We start from the raw sequence: 20,449 nt of genomic DNA, 5'->3' as shown, positions 1-20,449 counted from the left end.
ATAGGCTGTAATTTGTTTCAATAATCGCTACATAATGAGCTTTTTTAGTCACTAAAACAGTTTAAGCGCGCGCTATTTATTTTGTTTATATTTATATTGTGTTGTATTGTTATATAGTGTATGTTAAAGCTAAGCTAAGTTAAAGTTTTTTTCCGCGATGCTAATTGATTGTTAAATATTTAATCTTAATATTTACAGTTGGCTTTAAAAAAGCATCCTTCTTTCTTCCATCTCTTCTTTTTTCTATTAATTACACAATATACAATACATGCATATATAATATATGTACCTTTCTTTTGTCTCTCTTTTGTTTCTCTTCTTCGGTTTCGTTAACTTTTCTTTAATATAATTTTTCTACAAATTGTCACACAAATTGTCAAAATTTGACAGCTGCAGACGACACGCGCGAATAATGCGCTTGACAACGAGACCTCGAGACAGCCAATCAGCATCGTGGAAAAGCGATGGCAATGTCAGTAACATGCCTTTTTTAGAGAGGGATTATCAAAGATAATCGATATTTACACTTGTTTCGGTGCATACATTATTCGAAATAACGATATTGCGAATCTTACATCATATTTTTACTTTTGCCTATCTGCAAAGTTTTTCATTTGTCCACTAAAAACTGTTATAACGTCGAATAAATGACAGTTGAGCTATCGTAATCGACATATTATAAAGATAATGTAAATTGTTGTATGCCCTATAATTTTTATTTTCGTTTCCACTATTTTTTTATAAATATTATGGCCATCTTTCCGTCCCTATGGTCATCTTTTCCTTAAAAATTGGGTAAGATGGCCAATGCTTATGTCGTACTATTTTGATAATATAAAATTTCTATGAAATATTTTCCTTTGAATTTCGATAATATTACGTAATTTAAGCTTCGGTGAAGATAATACGCCAAACACTATTAAAAAATAACAAAAATAAAAGTATGTTTTTTGCATTTTAAAAAACTATGGCCATCTTATCTGAGTTTATCCTATAGTGAAAATTTCCATCTGCTATAATATTTCAGATAGACGACCTTTAAAATAGCGTATCATTACACAATATCATTTTATTCCTATTACGTATGATTTTACGATTCTTCGAGTTCGACGTTTTATTTCGTAGAAATTCGATTCGCGCGAAAATCGACTTTATCTAGTTCACCATTGTCCCGAATAGTGTGCTTCTTGTCGTGCCGAAAGAAATATAGCGGTCCAACTTTTAATGTCATTCGAGAACTTTCTGATACTGATGCTTCCGAAATTCGAGTGCGAATTTGATTGCTGTGTCGCGATCAGCCTGTTGCCAACAATACAGCATTTTTTCGCTATGTTTATGTAATCGGTTATGAATTCCGAAAAAAGATGTTTATAAAGGATGGTTACAAATATGTATATCATCTTGCGATACCGATGAACTCTATTCCTACGCGCTTCAAGCCAGGCATGGTTAATCGTATCGTAAATATCATACATGTATAGATATGATATGACACGTACATATATAATATGACATGTCCGCCACGTGTCGTGGCCTTTATATGTAGCTTTGCATATGAATTGAGCATTAAAATAGAGTTTCACGTATATATTACCAAAATTCCCTCGTTTATTATTAATTACCATTAAGAGAGAAAGAGTATTAAGTACATTATTATAATTATTACAATATAATTATAATTAAGTAGAAAACTACTACGTTTTGTCTCACAAAATTATGTACTTTTTGTATCTATATTGTATATTCGAAATAAAACTTTTGACAAGTTTAAATAAGAGTATGCCATTATCATTTCCTTGTATAAAAAAATGATTAAATGATGTAATATCAAAAAATCAAATTTTAATTAATTATAATTATTTTTATAATATTTCAAAATTATTCTAGATTTTTTTATTGCAACTTTTTCACGATTAACATTCATTGCACGCGAATAATGAATATCGTGTTAAGAAACACTTGGGGCCGACTGACCTCTAACTGTTTGAAATATATACACACATCGAGATATATCGTAAAACTACTCATGGCGATTAAAATAAAAGTAACAAACGAGATTGCTCGATATAGTATTGTGAATGGTATTATGTTAACTCGAGTGAGAAAAATATTGTAACAAAGTTCTGTCCATGTAATCTATATTATTTAAGTCTCGCATATTTTCTTTCGATTTATTTTAAAGAGCAAAACAAAGTGTATGATGAGAATACTTGCAAGAATATAATTGAGAATATAGTATGCGATGCACGTGTGCAGAGGGAGAAGGCGACGCACGTGTGCAGAGGGAGAAGGCGACGCACGTGATAAGATATATACGGTTCAATTGCAAACTTTAGATTCTATAGTCGCGATTATTGTTGTAGCACCACAAGGTTGCCACGATTACTTCCTTTCGCGCGTCTATTGTACGCTACTCCTCCTCCATGTTTAATTTTGAATCGATTGAAACGGTTACACCTACGTACCGCTACTTGAATCGCTCTGATAATTTCTAGTCGTGACGCCTTTACAGTTTTACAGCCACATCTTTACGTAAGATAGATCTACACTATTTATAGAAGCACTAAACTAGACAATGGCAATCTATATATATGGGATATAATATTGCGTTTAAATCGATCTATTATTAATCTCGCAGGTTTTCGCGCATGCATTTTTTCTTTATAACATAAACTATTAAGTAAAATATAAGACAAATTATTAATTTTATAGAGAGAAATTTTTTCCCGAATCTTTGACTTTACCTTCAAAAAAATGATGTTGCAACTTGAAACAAAAATTTTCTAGGTGTAAAAAATTAACTGAAACAGATAAATTATTAGCAAATGCTGCGATACTGCATATATTTTGCACTTGATCAATTTAAATGACAGAGACAGAATTTATATCTGTACTATTAGTGTGTAATTTAGACAGAAAATTTTTCTGCGATACTATATTTAAGGCCTATTGTCAAGAACAATTATATTTGTGATTAATATTTGGCAATGGGATTTAAATTTTCTAGAGATAATGCTAGAATATTGCTGCTATAAATTCTATATGCGACAAACAATATTTCAAGAGATACAAAAAGTAGCGATAAATTTTAATTGAGACATATAAAAATCTATCTACATTAGCAAAATATTTTTTTGAGCGTAGACATAAGCAGACACATTTGACGTTCTATGTGTAATAAAATAAATATAAAAAATTGATTGGAGGAGACTATAATATCTATATTTTTATTTTGAGTTTTAAAATTTTTAATTATTTTAAAAATTTTTAATGTAGCTCGTATATTCCACGGGTCATAAATTGTTTTTATATTCACTCAAAAAAATGATCTTGCAACTTGAACAAAAATTCTCTACGTGTAATAAATTAACTGAAACAGATAAATTATTAGCAAATACTGCGATACTGCATATATTTTGCACTTGATCAATTTAAATGACAGAGACAAAATTTATATCTGCACTATTAATGTAATTTAGACAGAAAATTTTTCTGCGATGCCTATTGTCAAGGAGAATTATATTTGTGATTAATATTTAGCAATGGGATCTAAATTTTCTAGAGGAATTGCTAGAATATTGCTGCTATAAATTCTATACGTGACAGACAATATTCCAAGAGATACAAAAAGTAGCGATAAATTTTAATTGAGACATCTAGAAATCTATTTACACTAGCAAAATATTTTTTTGAGTGTAGATCTTTATAGACGTCAAAATTATTTGTAAGTAGTTATAAGTATATGTGTACTGTATAAGAACTAACTTTACGAGAGAATCGAATAGAATCGCCTTCGGAGGCTGCCAAAGTAGAAGAACTTTATTGATGAATAATACGCCTTCCTTCGCGAATGAATGCTGACGAAGAAATAATTGTAATATTTTCGTATCTACTACGTGTCGGTCGTCGGTCCTTGTCCTTTACTCCTTTTCTGGCTTTTGTTATAGTAGGGTGCTCCGACTACGCTGCATTGACATACCGCCAAGTATGTAAACAAGTACAAGTCGCTTCTTTTACAGTTATCAAATCTTATATTTTTATCAGTAGTAGAAAGTAACGCGTTACTTGTAACGCCGTTACCGTTACAGTTACTTTTTGTGATAACAAAGTGATAACGGCGTTACTATTTTTTTTCTGTAACTGTAGCGATAACGTAGTTACATTTTTGTAATAACGGTAACGAATTTAACAGTTACTTTTAGCGTTATTTTTTATATACGGAACCTATCGATGACATATAATATTTTTTATTTTCGTATATTTCAATCTTCAATTATCAACAGATATTCACATAAGTCCGTATTTAGAACGCGCTAACATCTTTGTTGACCATAATTATAAGAGTACAAAAAATATATCGTGTACTTGATTATAGTTATAAATTTAATGGAAACCAAAATTTTTTATTTATACTTTAAATGTTTTAAAATTATTTCCATATTATTTATGGTTTATGGTATTATAAATTTAAAATAAAAAATTTACTGATACTTTATTAATATTTTAATTATTAATTTTTTTTAATGAAATATTACAAAAGTATAATTTTTATTTAATTTTTGATCTTGTTTTAAAAAAGTAATAAATAGTTACTTTTTAAGTAACGATAACTAGTTATTATTTTGACTCCGTAACGAGTAACGGTAACTAGCTACTTATTAAAAGTAACTTTCCCATCCCTGATTTTCATACATGTATTGTATAAACTCATTGCCAGTATATTTCTAAAAGAAATATTTTCGATAAAAAATAAACGTAACAAAAAATTTTCGTTTAATTTTAGCGTTATATTCAAACAACGTATTACTGGTTTTGTTAAATAAAGCATGGGAACGAAGGTTCTGTTAATTGGAAAATAAATCTGTCTCTTAAATAAACGCGAAGATTACTAATGTTGCGAGGAAACTGTTCGATAAATAATCGAGAGTGCTGTTTTTATCCGCTCGCATTTTCTTTGTGTTTGAATCGCTTTGGTCAATCCCCGTATAAAAAGAGAATCGACCTCATTTCCAGGCCGTTTGCCTCCTCAAAGTATCAGCAAGATGCAAGCACCAATGACAATGTCAAATCTGCGTTTCTCACGATCTTATTTTTTGCGAGCGTTGCAATTTCCGCGTATGTCGCTCGTCATCACAAATGCGAGCAAAACCTCCGTCAATGTTTTTCATTCAGCAACATACCGTCAGACGATTGTTTTGTCATGCACACGAAATTGCGAAATGCATAAAAAAACGCGATCATGCATTACGCGTTCGCCAATATTATGAGCTATAAAATATGTATGAAATAATATCTTGGTACTTCATACAAAGTGTAAATAAGAAATTTGACAGTTTATACGTAAGACTTTTTTGTACATTTTATATATTAATATAAATAAATCTTTTTATTATTGTGTGTGTGTGTGTGTGTGTGTGTGTGTGTGTGTGTGTGTGTGTACAATATAAATAATATAAAAAATATATAATAAAATATAAATAAAGTTTTGAAAATTTAATTTAATCAACAATAAGTATTGTGTACTATTAGTTATTTATTGATATAACTAATTATTACATTAATTATTTGTTTATTAATTACTACTTCGTTATTCACTAATATAATTAATTATTATATATACTACTACTGTAAATTATTATGCGTTATACTATTTGCGAATTATTACAGTTATATTGTATGTATAGTATTGATTTATTCTTTCTGTCTCGTTTATATGTGTAAGTATATACTTGAGATACACATCTACTTTAAGTGAAAGCCAAAAACGGCTGCGCTCAAAGTTTGCAAAGAGCAAAACTTTGCTGGATGCAAAACATAAAGTTCCTTCTCGCCACTTGATATTTGCGATAAGAAGAGAGTGGTGGCGATGTATCGCGACGTTCATTAACTTACGAGCACATCCGCTGCGGGAAACCGAGGGAGGAAGACTCGAGGAATACCTGCGAAAGTTCGATGTCTCAAAGGAATAACTGTCTCTTTCATGTCGAATAACGAAAATTCGAGGAAACTGATAATCCGATGATTTTTCCTGAAACGTCGCGCGGAGAATAGCAAACGAATTCGGAATAAATTGAATAAATGTATTCTCTCTGATTATATCAAAATAAATTTCTCAGATGTATTATAATCATTTATCTCTTTCTACTTGTCAGATATATTTTTGTCCTCTAATTAATAAGAAATAAGAATCTATTTTTTTTTTTCTTTTTGTCATCACTCTTTACATCGTTGTAAATCACGTAAAGTTTCGAGATGCTGACAATGTGTTGGCAAAACAACGTCGGAGTATAACTTAATTTTTTATTTATTACTAAAAAGAGATGATGGATTCCTATAAGCTGAGTTATCACATTCGCGCAAGTTAAGAAATGTCGCGGGTATTTGTATAGGTGAATGGATGGGAGTCAGTTGGTAATTATCTAATGCGCAGATCAATTTTACTTAGGAAATTTATATAGCAACGTAAAATGAATTTTACGATATTATCTGAAAGCGATGCACTGCGAGAAGGCTCTTAAGGAACGCTTTTCAATCTAGGTGACACTTAAAGTACCGCTAAGATAAAATGAGGAATACGAGTGGGATGCAAACCATTTAACGAGCAGAAAGACGATATTACCACTTGCTCGAACTGGAATAACAATCATTGTCGATCGCTTATCGGGTTTTACTCCATTTCTAATGCAATCTATGGACAACTTTATTGGAAAATATAGAATAAAGGGTAAATATTTTAAATGCGAGCTCGTAGTTCGCAAAAATTTCGAAATTAAATCCTTTTTATTTCCGCGAGAGAGAGAGAGAGAGATAATCCCTCTCTTTCTTTCTCAAACAACTTTTCTACCTACGGTTATCGTGCGCTCATCGATTTACGTCAACATCATAAATCATCGCGTTACGAAATTGAAGTTAACAATCCAAATGAATAATTTATCCAAGAATGAGACAAATCGTTCCTCGATATGTTATCGGCAGCTTCGACTGAAGACAATCGAACTTCCTCGCGACAAACATTTGCAAATCTTGAATCGTCCAAGTTCTGAAAATAGTCGTGATTCGTTTCTTCAAAATCCAGATGGTCGTCGCGTGTTTATTTTTCTGCAAAAGGACCACCTGGAGTATCGAAGCAAAGAGCTTCAAGTACCTGACTAGCTACACGGGTTAGATGGATATTGAGATGTAGTAGTCCCTCAAGGAGGAGTTCGAGTGGTATTATCAATAAGTTGAAGAAAAATCCTTCAAACGAAAATCCTCCAAAATTATCGTGAACCTTATCACGATGCTCTCTACAACAAGCATATAGTGGGATGAGATTAAATTCATAGATTAGATAACAAAATGAACAACGATTATCAAGAGTAATTATTCTAAACTGCGCGACTGAACGAAACAATCCCCCTGAACTTTTTCTCGCTATCAGCCGCAACAAAAAAATATATAATTCTAATGATTTAAGAAATATTCCAGAAATAGAAATAAAAGAAACAACATCAAACATTTGACGTAAATGTAATAATAAACGTAGACATTCGAGCATGTTAGAATCTGTAATAATCTATGTGAGGGTATCGCACATTAAAAATTAAGCTTGTTTTTACAAGTTGATGCGAAATCGACCGGAAAGGAAACGTTGACTCTTTGCAACCTCGACACCGTTGACTCGATATCATCGTCGACGTCCTCGTCGTCGTTATGTGACATTTCCAATTTGTCCCAGTTTACAGGATAGGTGCACTCATGCCTCGCGTGCAGGCGAATGTTACCAATATTAGAAAAGAGAGGCCGAGTTCGCCCGGATTTACAAGAATTCTAATATCGCTCGAAGGTCGGCCTAAAGTGGAAAAGTAGTTCGCGCACAATCGATTAGCTTAGTTTCGCGCTGAAAAAAAAGCCTAAGCTCGCGTAAGGACGCAACGGCCGAGGGATACGTCCAAATAACAATTGTAATGCAATAGAAAGTCTATGACAAGCACAATGTAAGTCTCTAAAGTCACTAAAGAAACTTTATGCTTTCATGTCGTCTGTCAAATCTGTAAATACGCAATGATATTCGTGGGAAAATTCTTGACGAGTTACATTAGATACCATCCCATTAGTATGCCAAAATTACTCGATAATAGCGAAAATAATATATATTTCAGATACATAATTCGGCTTCTTTGGCGATGAAATTGGACATAATAATAAGAAAACAAAATATGATACACGTGTAATAAATTTTAATAGTAATAGATATATATTCAATATATTTGCAGAAATTTTAGTTTAAAAAATCAGTTGTTTTTAAGTTTCTTTAGGGTAAACTAGGGTATGATGGCCATAGGCTGTAATTTTTTCAATAATCGCATACATAGTGAGCTTTTTTAATCATTATCAAAGATAATCGATATTTACAGTAGTTTCGGTGCATACATTATTCGAGATAACGATATTGTGAATCTAATATCATACTTTTATTTTTGACTACCTGCAAAGTTTTTCATTTGTCCACTAAAAACTGTTATAGCGTCGAATAAATGACAGTTGAGCTATCGTAATCGTTAGACATATTATAAAGATAATGTAAATTGTTGTATGCCCTATAATTTTTATTTTCGTTTCCACTATTTTTTTATAAATATTATGGCCATCTTTCCGTCCCTATGGTCATCTTTTCCTTAAAAATTGGGTAAGATGGCCAATGCTTATGTCGTACTATTTTGATAATATAAAATTTCTATTAAATATTTTCCTTTGAATTTCGATAATATTACGTAATTTAAGCTTCGGTGAAGATAATACGTCAAACACTATTAAAAATTAACAAAAATAAAAGTATGTTTTTTGCATTTTATAAAGATATGTAAATTTTTACATGACCTATAATTTTTATTTTCGTTTTCACTATTTTTTTATAAATATTATGGCCATCTTTTCCTTAAAAGTTGAGTGAGATGGCCAATGCTTATGTTGTCCTATTTTGATAATATAAAATTTCTATGAAATATTTTCCTTTTAATTTCGATAATATTACGTAATTTAAGCTTCAGTGAAGATAATATGCCAAGCACTAATAAAAAGTAACAAAAATAAAAGTATGTATTTTGCATTTTAAAAAACTACGGCCATCTTACCCGAGTTTACCCTATCAATTTTATTTATACTGTGAGATAGAATAGAGGAAATAAATTTTAAAGCGTAGGAAAAAGTAGATATCACCTCTAAAGCAATAATACTATACGGTAAAGGAAGAAAAGAAATATCACGTCTTTCACATTCCTTCTTTCGTAGTTTCTTTCATATGGATATCCTCGGCAGAATAAATACGCCTTGTTATCTGTCTGCTACAAGACTGTGAATTTTCAGATGCAGCTGCATATATCGTGCAAAAATTCTAATCTTGCAGGAATTTCTTATTTATTTGCTGATTGAACATCTATCGTACCTATTACATTATTTTTATCAGCTGCACGAGTCCAAGGTGTTTCGCGTTATAACATTGTAAAATATAACGAAGAGAATATGAAACCTCGGGACGATTTAAAGCGTGTATCACAAAAGCGCGGATCGATTCGCCAGAGAAAAGAAGCGTTTTATATATTTGTATATAAAACATCGTCACATCGAGACGCGCGTTTTTGGCACGACACGCCTTACTACCCTTTTTCATCTTCTCCAGAGATCGATCGATCCGCGTATACTTTTCTCAGTCGGTGGTCCACGCCATTGTCTACGTAACCGCCGAATGACCCCGTTAAGACAAGCCGCGCTCGTTGGGCGGAAGCAGTTCCACCAAGCCTCACAGGAAAGTACAATGCAAGAGAATTCAGCAAACTCCCTTCTTGCCCTGTGTGTATTTACGTGCACGAGTTGTTAAATTCAAGGGCGCCTTGCTCTTCTCGCGGTAGGTCCCACACAATTTCCTACGGAATTCTAAAATGAAATGAAAATACGAATGCAAAATACAAGATGCCAGCCACTGCATCAACATTTTATTCTTTAGTTAATTTGGAATACACCTTCCTCTCCCTTCTTATAGTCATTTACTTTAATTGCGTTGCATACACTGGCTTGTGCGGCGATGCAATCGATAATGTATAACGTAATGTACGAAGAAATACACGGTTTCCACTGTTCTACGAAAATATGTCATAGTCATAAGTAATCAGGAATATAATAATTATTATTAATAATATTTAAGAATAATAGGTCAGGAAAAAATTATCCAGCTCTCATCTGTATAATATAATTGATCTGTATAAAAAAAAAAAAAAAAAAAAAAAAAAAAACGAACAAAGGAAAAGGAAGAAGACTGTTTCCGGAGAGTCGAGCTAATAATTCCATCATTAATAGCTCGCGCAAACATCGAAAGTTGTCTCTTTCGTTCTATAACGAGATATCGGATCGTGCTGTATATCACGATCGATAATCGGGTAGTTACATCGACCTACAGCAACGAGTAGAGATGGGTAGTAATAACAGGCTCTGCTGTGCAAATTCACAGGAAAAAAAAAATCGATCGCCTAACAATAAGCATGACTTTTGGATGTGTTTCCTTTGCCTTTCGGCCACATTCTCGCTTTTTCTAACCTTCGCATGGGATATACGATATCTCATTCACCTTGTAAGTGGAGTTCGATTCACCATTAGCGTTACTTTAGTCGGACTATCTTGCCGATGTGCTCGAGGAAGCGGCTTCTCATTTCAAAAGGGGCATATATCGATCGACCTTACTATACTCCCTACACGAAGATACGCCCTCCCTGCGCGTTCATCTTACACCGACTGCCAGAAGGAATTTGTCCCGTCCTCGGATAATGCTCGCCGAGTCGCCTGTTGACATTCTACTATCTCCTGAATTCGGCGTAAGCAATGAGGAATCCATCAGATCATGCCGGATTCGCGAAGAATGTATTTCGACGATCTTGAACCGCCATCCGTATTTTTTTTTTTTTTAATAAAGATTGAAAGCCAAGATTTTTCACAACAATGCTTCATAAAAAAAATTCGATATCTCGTGAAAAATTTCCAATGACATATAGTGTATTGAAATTTTTTCCAACCATATAGGCATGTTTATTGTGCCCCAGACTTTCCCACAATTTTCATTTGCCGATACTTTGTAAGCTAACTTGCAAGGCCGCGCTTGAGCAGAAACTTGCGACAAAGCAATTTCGGTCGATCGCTTAAATCAGTGTCTCCCAAGACTATTCCAGAACTGAACGGCCGTTGAAAGATTATTAAAACGGAAGATGATTTTCTCCTTTGCTGAATATATTCAGTCTAGCCTTTTATCTCTCGTATCGCAACGTGGTTGATATAATTTATACAAAAATGATTCGCAAAGTCTTTCAAAGTTCAGTTCAGATGGGTTCTCGATATTTCGTTGCTCGAAATATCTCAATAAACGCGGCATGCAACCTGTTTGGAAATGTTTCTAATTTCATCAATACGATATAAGCGAAATGAAAGATTAAATCGTGTGAAATTTTGAATAAAACGTGCGTTAAAATTGCTCAATTTTAATATATATTTAAAAATATATTTAATAGAGAATTGAATAATTATTGTCAGTTTAATAATAATATATAATATAGTAGAAATTAAATAAATAAGAATCATTCTTATATTTTCATATCCTTTATAATTGAATTTATCCAGATTTTATACCGATATAATTAAAATAAAAAAAGAATTATTAATGGCAATAATTATCCAACTATTTTATTTTTCAAAATGTTGAGAATATTATCACTCAAAATGTTCAAAGCGCATGCAACTTGCTTAGAAATGTTTCTAATTTTATCAATACGATATAAGCGAAATGAAAGATTAAATCGTGTGAAATTTTGAATAAAACGTGCGTTAAAATTGCTCAATTTTAATATATATTTAAAAATATATTTAATAGAGAATTGAATAATTATTGTCAGTTTAATAATAATATATAATATAGTAGAAATTAAATAAATAAGAATCATTCTTATATTTTCATATCCTTTATAATTGAATTTATCCAGATTTTATACCGATATAATTAAAATAAAAAAAGAATTATTAATGGCAATAATTATCCAACTATTTTATTTTTCAAAATGTTGAGAATATTATCACTCAAAATGTTCAAAGCGCATGCAACTTGCTTAGAAATGTTTCTAATTTTATCAATACGATATAAGCGAAATAAAAAATTAAATCGTGTGAAATTTTGAATAAAACGTGCGTTAAAATTGCTCAATTTTAATATATATTTAAAAATATATTTAATAGAGAATTGAATAATTATTGTCAGTTTAATAATAATATATAATATAGTAGAAATTAAATAAATAAGAATCATTCTTATATTTTCATATCCTTTATAACTGAATTTATCCAGATTTTATACCGATACAGTTAAAATAAAAAAAGAATTATTAATAGCAATAATTATCCAACTATTTTATTTTTCAAAATGTTGAGAATATTATCACTCAAAATGTTCAAAGCGCATGCAACTTGCTTAGAAATGTTTCTAATTTTATCAATACGATATAAGCGAAATAAAAAATTAAATCGTGTGAAATTTTGAATAAAACGTGCGTTAAAATTGCTCAATTTTAATATATATTTAAAAATATATTTAATAGAGAATTGAATAATTATTGTCAGTTTAATAATAATATATAATATAGTAGAAATTAAATAAATAAGAATCATTCTTATATTTTCATATCCTTTATAACTGAATTTATCCAGATTTTATACCGATACAGTTAAAATAAAAAAAGAATTATTAATGGCAATAATTATCCAACTATTTTATTTTTCAAAATGTTGAGAAATTTATCACTCAAAATGTTCAAAGCGCTGTCACAATGTGTATTTCGTGCTCTGTACCGATTATATCACGTACAACGTGTCACCGAATGTCGAGGGTAAAACACGTGACAAGAAGTTCTTTTAGCTGCGAAATGCAACGAGAATGATCTCGCCTCGCGTGCGAAGAAGTCAAAATTAACGTCTTAGCGAGTATATGAGCGCGAGACCCGGAGGTCGGAGGCGCCGCTATCTTTCCCGCGATGTCATTCGAGAACGAGTCGCTCGTAAATAGCGTCGTCGACGAGCGTAAATAACGTCGCGCGAGACGTGGTGGAGAGCAGAGACGAGAGAGTAGAGAAAAAGCCAAATTACAATTCCTTCCGACGTCCTTCGGAAGGATGCACGACGTCGGGAGTATCGCCAGCGACTACTATCGTCGTCGTCTTGACCTCCCACGTGAAAAGAAAACGCGCTTCTTATTATACCCGTGTCTTGTAAAACGCGGAATAACGCGAGCTTGGCTTGGGATTTCAACTACGACGAGTTTTCATCAATCGATCTTCCGCGAAAGTACGCATTGTTGAATAAAAGAAAATACAAAACAATGTCGTAAAGCGTCGATATTTACTCTCGACAAGAGCTGAGCTAAATAAATGTAAATAAGAATAATGCGCTGTTCGACTGATACCTTTGTCCGTAGATGTACGAACTGTTGCGCCTATCTATCTAAAGAGTGAGGAAAAAAAAATAATAAAAGTATAGTATATGCTAATATAAACGTACATCAAGAATTTCAAGTGCAAAAGAAATAAATTCTTCGAGATGTAATAATCATGTTTTTTTAAGCATTTACTACGGTTACTTTATTGTTTGACTAAAAAATTCATCCTAACGATATGATGATTATAACTTTTAATATCAACTTTTGCTATTGTAAAATATAAAATAAATCAATCAAAAAATAAATAAAGAAATAAATTGTATTTTTTTAGTAAATATCCTGTGCAATATCATTAAAAAGTTCAATAAGCGAGAGAGTAAAATCTGTACTTTCATACAGTGGAATGAATCGTATCATAGACTTGTAATGAAAACGCGAGAGCATGATGTTTATTATTCACATAACACTGTATTAATATTAATTCAACAGCTTACTCGTCGTCGTAGAAGTTGACCCACGGAATATTTGCGTAGAATTACACAATCGTCGCGCGTGTTAGAAACAGATATGTAGTTCGCTGAATCAAGATACATACAATTCAAAGTTGAAAAAAAAATAATCGGAATACGAAATGAAAAAAAAAATACCTACCGAAGAGTAACTACGCACTAAATTTCCGCATTTTTCAATTTCTCCTTTGTAATATGCTTGGCCTATTTTCAGACTCGATTCGATATTTGTATGACACGATGGATGTGCAAAAAAAACTACAACGACTTTGCGGCGATCCAAAAAACGTTCACGTTTATATCAATATACATACATGTATTCCTCCATTTTTTATCCTCTTATAAACATAGTTTTAACAAACAACCTCTTATCAATTTTGTTTTCAACGATTGTTTAAAGAAATAAAAATTTGATTTTTAATTTGCCTGAGCTAATAGACATGAAAAATAATAATTTGTAAGTTATAGCAATCAATTGTAGAATCAAATATTAACTTAGCATATTAACACAAGAATCATATATTACAAACTATATATCTATATATCGTACAAACTCTTCAAAGACTTTCTGAACAAAATAAGCTTTAGTTATTATTGCAATGTGAGTGGGAAAAATGCAGAAGAGAAAAATTTTAAAAAGGAGCTATTTTAAATTAGAAATTTGAAAATGTATTAATCAAATTTGGCACACTCTAAAACAGTAATAGAAATGACGGGAATTTGAGCGAGCCAGAATTGATCCGACGATAAAATTAAAAGATGCAAAGTGCGCGAAGCGCAATACGCGAAAGCAAAAGACAAATCGCATCGTAGCGATTGGTGACGTGGAAAGCAAATTATAGTTAGTCCGCAAGGTAGTACATGTATATACACATGGTCCTCGATTTCCCTCGGGAAGTAAGGCAAATTCATAACGCAATCTATTTGATGAAAGATATAGAAAGCTGCCAAAAATATCGTACCAATAAAAGGCCAACGATCAAACAATCGTTGTTATGTATCAGATATAAATACATGATTTAAAAAATATATATATTATATATATTATATATATTGTATATTATATATATATATATATATATATATATATATATATATATATTGTATTTTGAAATTTTTATCTCTCTGCCAGTTAAAATAAAGTTTTTGTACGACTACTTGCGAAGAGAATATTCAGAATGTGTGTCAGAAAGGAAACTCACAGCAGGAAGTTTTTGGCGTCTGGTCGATATGCCAGGATGAATTGGCGAAATGTTACGCAAAGATTCAAGCGAAGATATACTTCTAGAGGATTTTTGAAATTCCCAGGTCGAGCAAAAAAGGGTGCACATTACAAATGGCAACGCACGTGCGCATGTAAAACTTATACAACAATATAACTTACATAAGAAAGGATAACAAAATATACATAAATATATATATATATAAATGCAAATAAAACTAGAAAAATTATTCAAAAGACACTATGTAAAAAAAGTTAATTAAATACATCTCGATGATATGTAATGTAAACTATATCTGTAAACAAATATTGAGAACGAGAGAAGAAAAAACTAAGCTCCAATTGTGAATACGCTATATATGTGTTGCTAAACTTATGAAATCGAATCGATAGTGTATAACGGATTGGCGATAAGCGAAAGATAAAATTGGAAATATTTCTTTGTATAAAAAAAGTTGGCGTGACAGTAAAGGGCAAACGAAAACGTCGAGCGGAAAGGCTTGTGAGGATTTTCCACGTTTGATCGATCGACGGGAACTGAATGAAAGTTCCAACTGTTCATCTATTTTTCTTTCTTTTCTATTTTTTTTATTAATATGATCTAATCAGCTCCACTTTCACCAGACATTTGCGGATGAAAATTTTATCACAAATGCAATTATATCGATTGTTGTTTAACGTACCTTTCTTTTGCAAGCTTTATATAAATATAAATATGCAAATGTTATTTCAAATTTTTTTACCCAATATTGTAAATATTTGTAAAGTAATAATATTTAAAATTATATGGAAAAGATTGGGTCAAATATTAATAGCGACAATTAATTAATTATAAGAGACAATTATAAAAGTACTTGTTGAATTTAACATTTTCGCTTTGCTATTCAAGAGATAACTTCATTAAAGAAAGTTTATGAAAGGAAGAGAAAGAATAATCCTAGCTAAAGCGGTTGGAGCGTGAAATAATTTTATCTTGTAGCATCATTGACGAGAAATTGATTTAAAATTAGCCTGTTCTTTCTTTCATGAACACTAATCAATAAATCATAATTTCTTGTTTGAAAAATTTCTCTCGCTATCCATTCGATATTTCAATAATCTTTTTTAAAACCATCATTTTTCAAAAATGTTGGCAATCTTGACTGGCTATAATTCAAATGTACAATCTGTTATAACCTGTTACAAATTCGCAAAAACAACTTGTTACGATTGGCTTTGTTAATTAGACTGACCTTAGATGAAATTTATATTCTTTCGAATCAACACAACCAGATTCAGTCACTGATTCTTTATAATTCTGTCCAATTACAAATTCTATTAATTTTTTATTTAAAGTAATGCACATTGGATCTATTTATTCCTCTTCCCACTTGCATTGCCATTCGAACGCTGTAATGTAATTTATTTTTTTGCGCTTTTTTTTCACCGACTTATTATACCGATATGCCGAGAAGGAAATAATTAAAATAATCGGAAGCACTTTGATCACGCGTCACTGAAGGAAAAAAATTGTTGTTCTATCTACAATTTATGCCAAATTTCGATTGTTTTTACTAATCTTCACAAGTTTAATATCGTGGACTTTATAAATCGACGTTCCGCAAACGTTATACAAAGTATCTTCCATATTCATTATATCATGTTTTTGACTCATTTTCGAGGGAAATCGTCTTCTTGAGAAAAAAATAGGGTAAACTAGGATACGATGACCATAGGCTGTAATTTTTTCAATAATCGCTACATAGGGCACTTTTTTAGTCATTATCAAAGATAATCGATATTTACAGTAGTTTATGCGCGTACATTGTTCGAAATAAAGATATTGTAAATCTTATATCATATTTTTACTTTTGACTACCTGCAAAGTTTTTCATTTGTCCACTAAAAATTATTATAACGTCGAATAAATGACAGTTGAGCTATCGTAATCGACGTTGGACATTATATTATATTATAAAGATATGTAAATTGTTATATGATCTATAATTTTTATTTTCGTTTTCACTATTTTTTATAAATATTATGGCCATCCTTCCGTCACTGTGGTCATCTTTTCCTTAAAAGTTGGGTAAGATGGTCAATGCTTATGTCGTACTATTTTGATAATATAAAATTTCTATTAAATATTTTTCTTTTAAAAACAAGAATTATAAATAGCTCTCACTTGAATAAGAATAATATCGTCAGGGGCTGTAGAGAGCGAGAAGTGAATCGGAAACATATAATATAGTAACGAATTAAAAAAATATATAAAATTCTATAATCCAGTGTATTTAAAACAATAATTATACAAAGATCGATGACTTAATGATTAAAGCTGATAAATAAGCTACAAATTATCTTTAATTATTTGTAGTTTATTTATCAGCTTAATCGATCTTTGTATAATTATTGTTTTAAATACACTGGATTATAGAATTTTATATATTTTTTTAACTCGTTACTATATTATATGTTTCCGATTCACGTCTCGCTCTCTACAGCCCCCGACGATATTATTCTTATTTACCTTTTAATTTCGATAATATTACATAATTTAAGCTTCAGTGAAAATGATATGCCAAACACTATTAAAAAATAACAAAAATGAAAGTATGTTTTCTGCATTTTAAAAAAACTATTGTCATCTTACCCGAGTTTACCCTACCCACATTTAAATATTGTGTCAACAAGAACATGGACAAAATCTAACCGAAAGCACACGATAAATTACCTTGATCTGTAACGACCATCATGTACTTATAAACCTCAATGAAGTACGAACCACCGCTGATCGATTGGATAATGTTAAGCTATCAAGGTTCAACCTAGTAGCCTTAATTGATGAAACTTGGCGGATACCATCAACTTCCGCGTCTCAGTCTTCTTGAGGGCAAGAGATTGAAAGACTATTCAGGTGCAATCGACTATGATGCGTTCCGATCTCTCCTAAGCCGTCATGTTCGATAAGGGCGGTAATGTGGCTTTCCACATCAGCACACGGGTGCACGTTACTAATAACAATGTCGCCATAATTTTCGTTACAAAAGGTATATGTATGTACATCTTGATTTAATTATCGTGTTGAAATTCACTTGACATTATAAACGTGTCACGCGTACCGATTGTTGGTTGCATCGCAAAATGCCAATTTTGCAATTATCTTTGAGTACAAAATAAAATCAACAACCATGATAAAATTAATTAACGAACACGGAAACGCGAAACGTCGTTACCATAATAGAATTGCGAGTGTTAATTGATTCGAGCACAGAACGAGCACGGAAATGCATAGAAATATCAATCGTGCGTTTAATAGCGAACTAAATAAAAAAATGTATTGCCACAAGATGTACATATATATATATATATATATATATATATATATAGTCGAGCACTCTTTATATCTTAAAAGAAGCTTTGATCGCGCGCACGAGACAGTACATTAACATGGCCCGCACAACTTTAAAAGAACTGCGCCAGTCTCGAGCTCTGTCGCAGCCATATGATGCTGTCAAGTTTTCCACGAGATAAAACCCAAGTGATTCACTCGTTGAAGCCTATAGCTGACAAAACTCGATAGCTCCTTGCTCCTTTTATCGTTGCCATAAAATCCTGTCGACTAGAATGGAAGCTGTCACAAAATCCGATACGTCCAATCGTTTAAACGCATCAAATATAATATACCGTGCACTCAAAAGCCAAAGTAGCGAAAGTCGATGAAAAGCACATCTAAGATGCAGTCATCGTTTGTCGATCTTATATGGAAAAAAAAAGGAATTCGTAATAAAAAAAAAAAAAAAAAAATGATCTTCGACCAACGGATAGAAATTGCTTTCTTCGTCTTCATCGAGTTACTTGCTATTTTACACTCGATAGTTTTACTCGCTCCTAATGGAATTTCTAATTCAACGCAGTGGTGCTAAAGTTCATCGAGCAGCACATGGCACATGGCACAATCAGTATCTCGAGGAGAGAGTCATCGAACGATTAATGATCGTTCGAGAATCGTCACGATGTAACAAACTGTACTGCTGTTGGAGCGTTTCATCCCGTATTGTGTAAATTTACGTATACTTTGGTAGATATTGAAACCATATCATGAATAATTTATCAAACTTTAGTCGATGCAGTTCTTGAATATATATGTATACGATTCTCACCGACAACATGCATTAACATTATCTTAACTGAGCACTGCCTTCTCATTCTCCTGGGGATAAAGATAAGATACATTGATATATCAGTTTGCGATTTTTCTCTCGCCACGATTTGACACGATTCAATTGTAATCAAGAAAACGCTGAGAACTGGAAAGCGTATTAGATCCTCGCTGCACATACACATTCTATATATATATGTGTGTGTGTATCTCTCTCTTTTCGTCGTCTCTCGAAATCACAATTAAGAATTCATTTGCCCTCTCGTATACTTGTTCGGCTCTCCGATATAGATATCTCTAACAAAAACGTATGCTTATATTAAAAAATCATTGACTAGTCTCAAGTCCATCGATTGAGAATTTTTAATCAAACACGGATTCTGAAGATCATTTACGTTTACTGTCCCCTCGAGATCACGATTGCAGAATGCGCGATAAACGATCGAGTGTCGCGCAGCGACTAAGGACCGAGAGCGAGAACGATCATTCCGGACTAGGTCGCATCACGCGACCCGACCGCTATATAAGCTCCCTTCTCGATAAGCGCTTTATATCGCTAACATAAGCCGGCGCAATCGGAGCGCATTTGAAGCGATCGCCTCGGCTGCGCACGATCTTCGTACCGGTATAATAGCGTAGCCGTTGTCCCTTATTCCCTCAAACTCCTTATCTGTCGTCCCGCAGGGGGATGGTTCCGTCCATCGCCTCTCTGGATCGTATTGTATCCCGAGTATCGATCGATCGTCGCCTGGTGCACGCGCGCTGACCGGTTGCGGCACCACGTTCCCGCACACACGGGATTCGCACAGATCGCGGATCCTTCAAAACGCGAATCCTGGGGACCAGGGATGAGGTATAGGGGTGAGTGGGGAGGGGGGGCGGCGGCCACCACAACGTGTCGCGAATCCACGAAGGGGACGAGTCTCCCTCTTCGAAGAGCGAGAAAAGCCCGCGCGCGATTGATCACGATTTGCGTGAGAGAACGAACGAGAATAAGAGATTGATACGCGCGGGTAGAGACAGATCGACTCCTGGCGCGGAACCCACCCGTATCGGCGGGGTGACCGAGTAGCGACTGAGACTCACCCTGCGTGGTGCCGCGTTGGCGGCGCTGACTACCCCTTCCGAAAGAAGAA

The 20,449-nt window shown here is 32.7% G+C and overlaps 1 protein-coding gene across 4 annotated transcripts in view; it reads right to left on the bottom strand.

Moving 5' to 3' along the window:
- The window catches only part of Eag (potassium voltage-gated channel protein ether a go-go), a 105,798-nt gene extending 85,380 nt beyond the window's left edge, over positions 1–20,418 (bottom strand). The window contains exon 1 of one of the 4 annotated variants that reach the window (XM_072896645.1): positions 19,937–20,418. The gene's annotated coding sequence lies outside the window, so the exon portion shown is untranslated. The remainder of the gene's footprint in view (positions 1–19,936) is intronic. The other 3 variants (XM_072896646.1, XM_072896647.1, XM_072896648.1) reach the window with 3 other exon arrangements.
- Between the last annotated feature and the right edge of the window lie 31 nt (positions 20,419–20,449).

The sequence above is a fragment of the Anoplolepis gracilipes genome, chromosome 7 (assembly GCF_047496725.1).
Source record: "Anoplolepis gracilipes chromosome 7, ASM4749672v1, whole genome shotgun sequence".
Classification (NCBI taxonomy): domain Eukaryota; kingdom Metazoa; phylum Arthropoda; class Insecta; order Hymenoptera; family Formicidae; genus Anoplolepis; species Anoplolepis gracilipes.
Note: the sequence above shows the minus strand (reverse complement) of the source record. Positions and strands in the feature narration are given on the sequence as shown.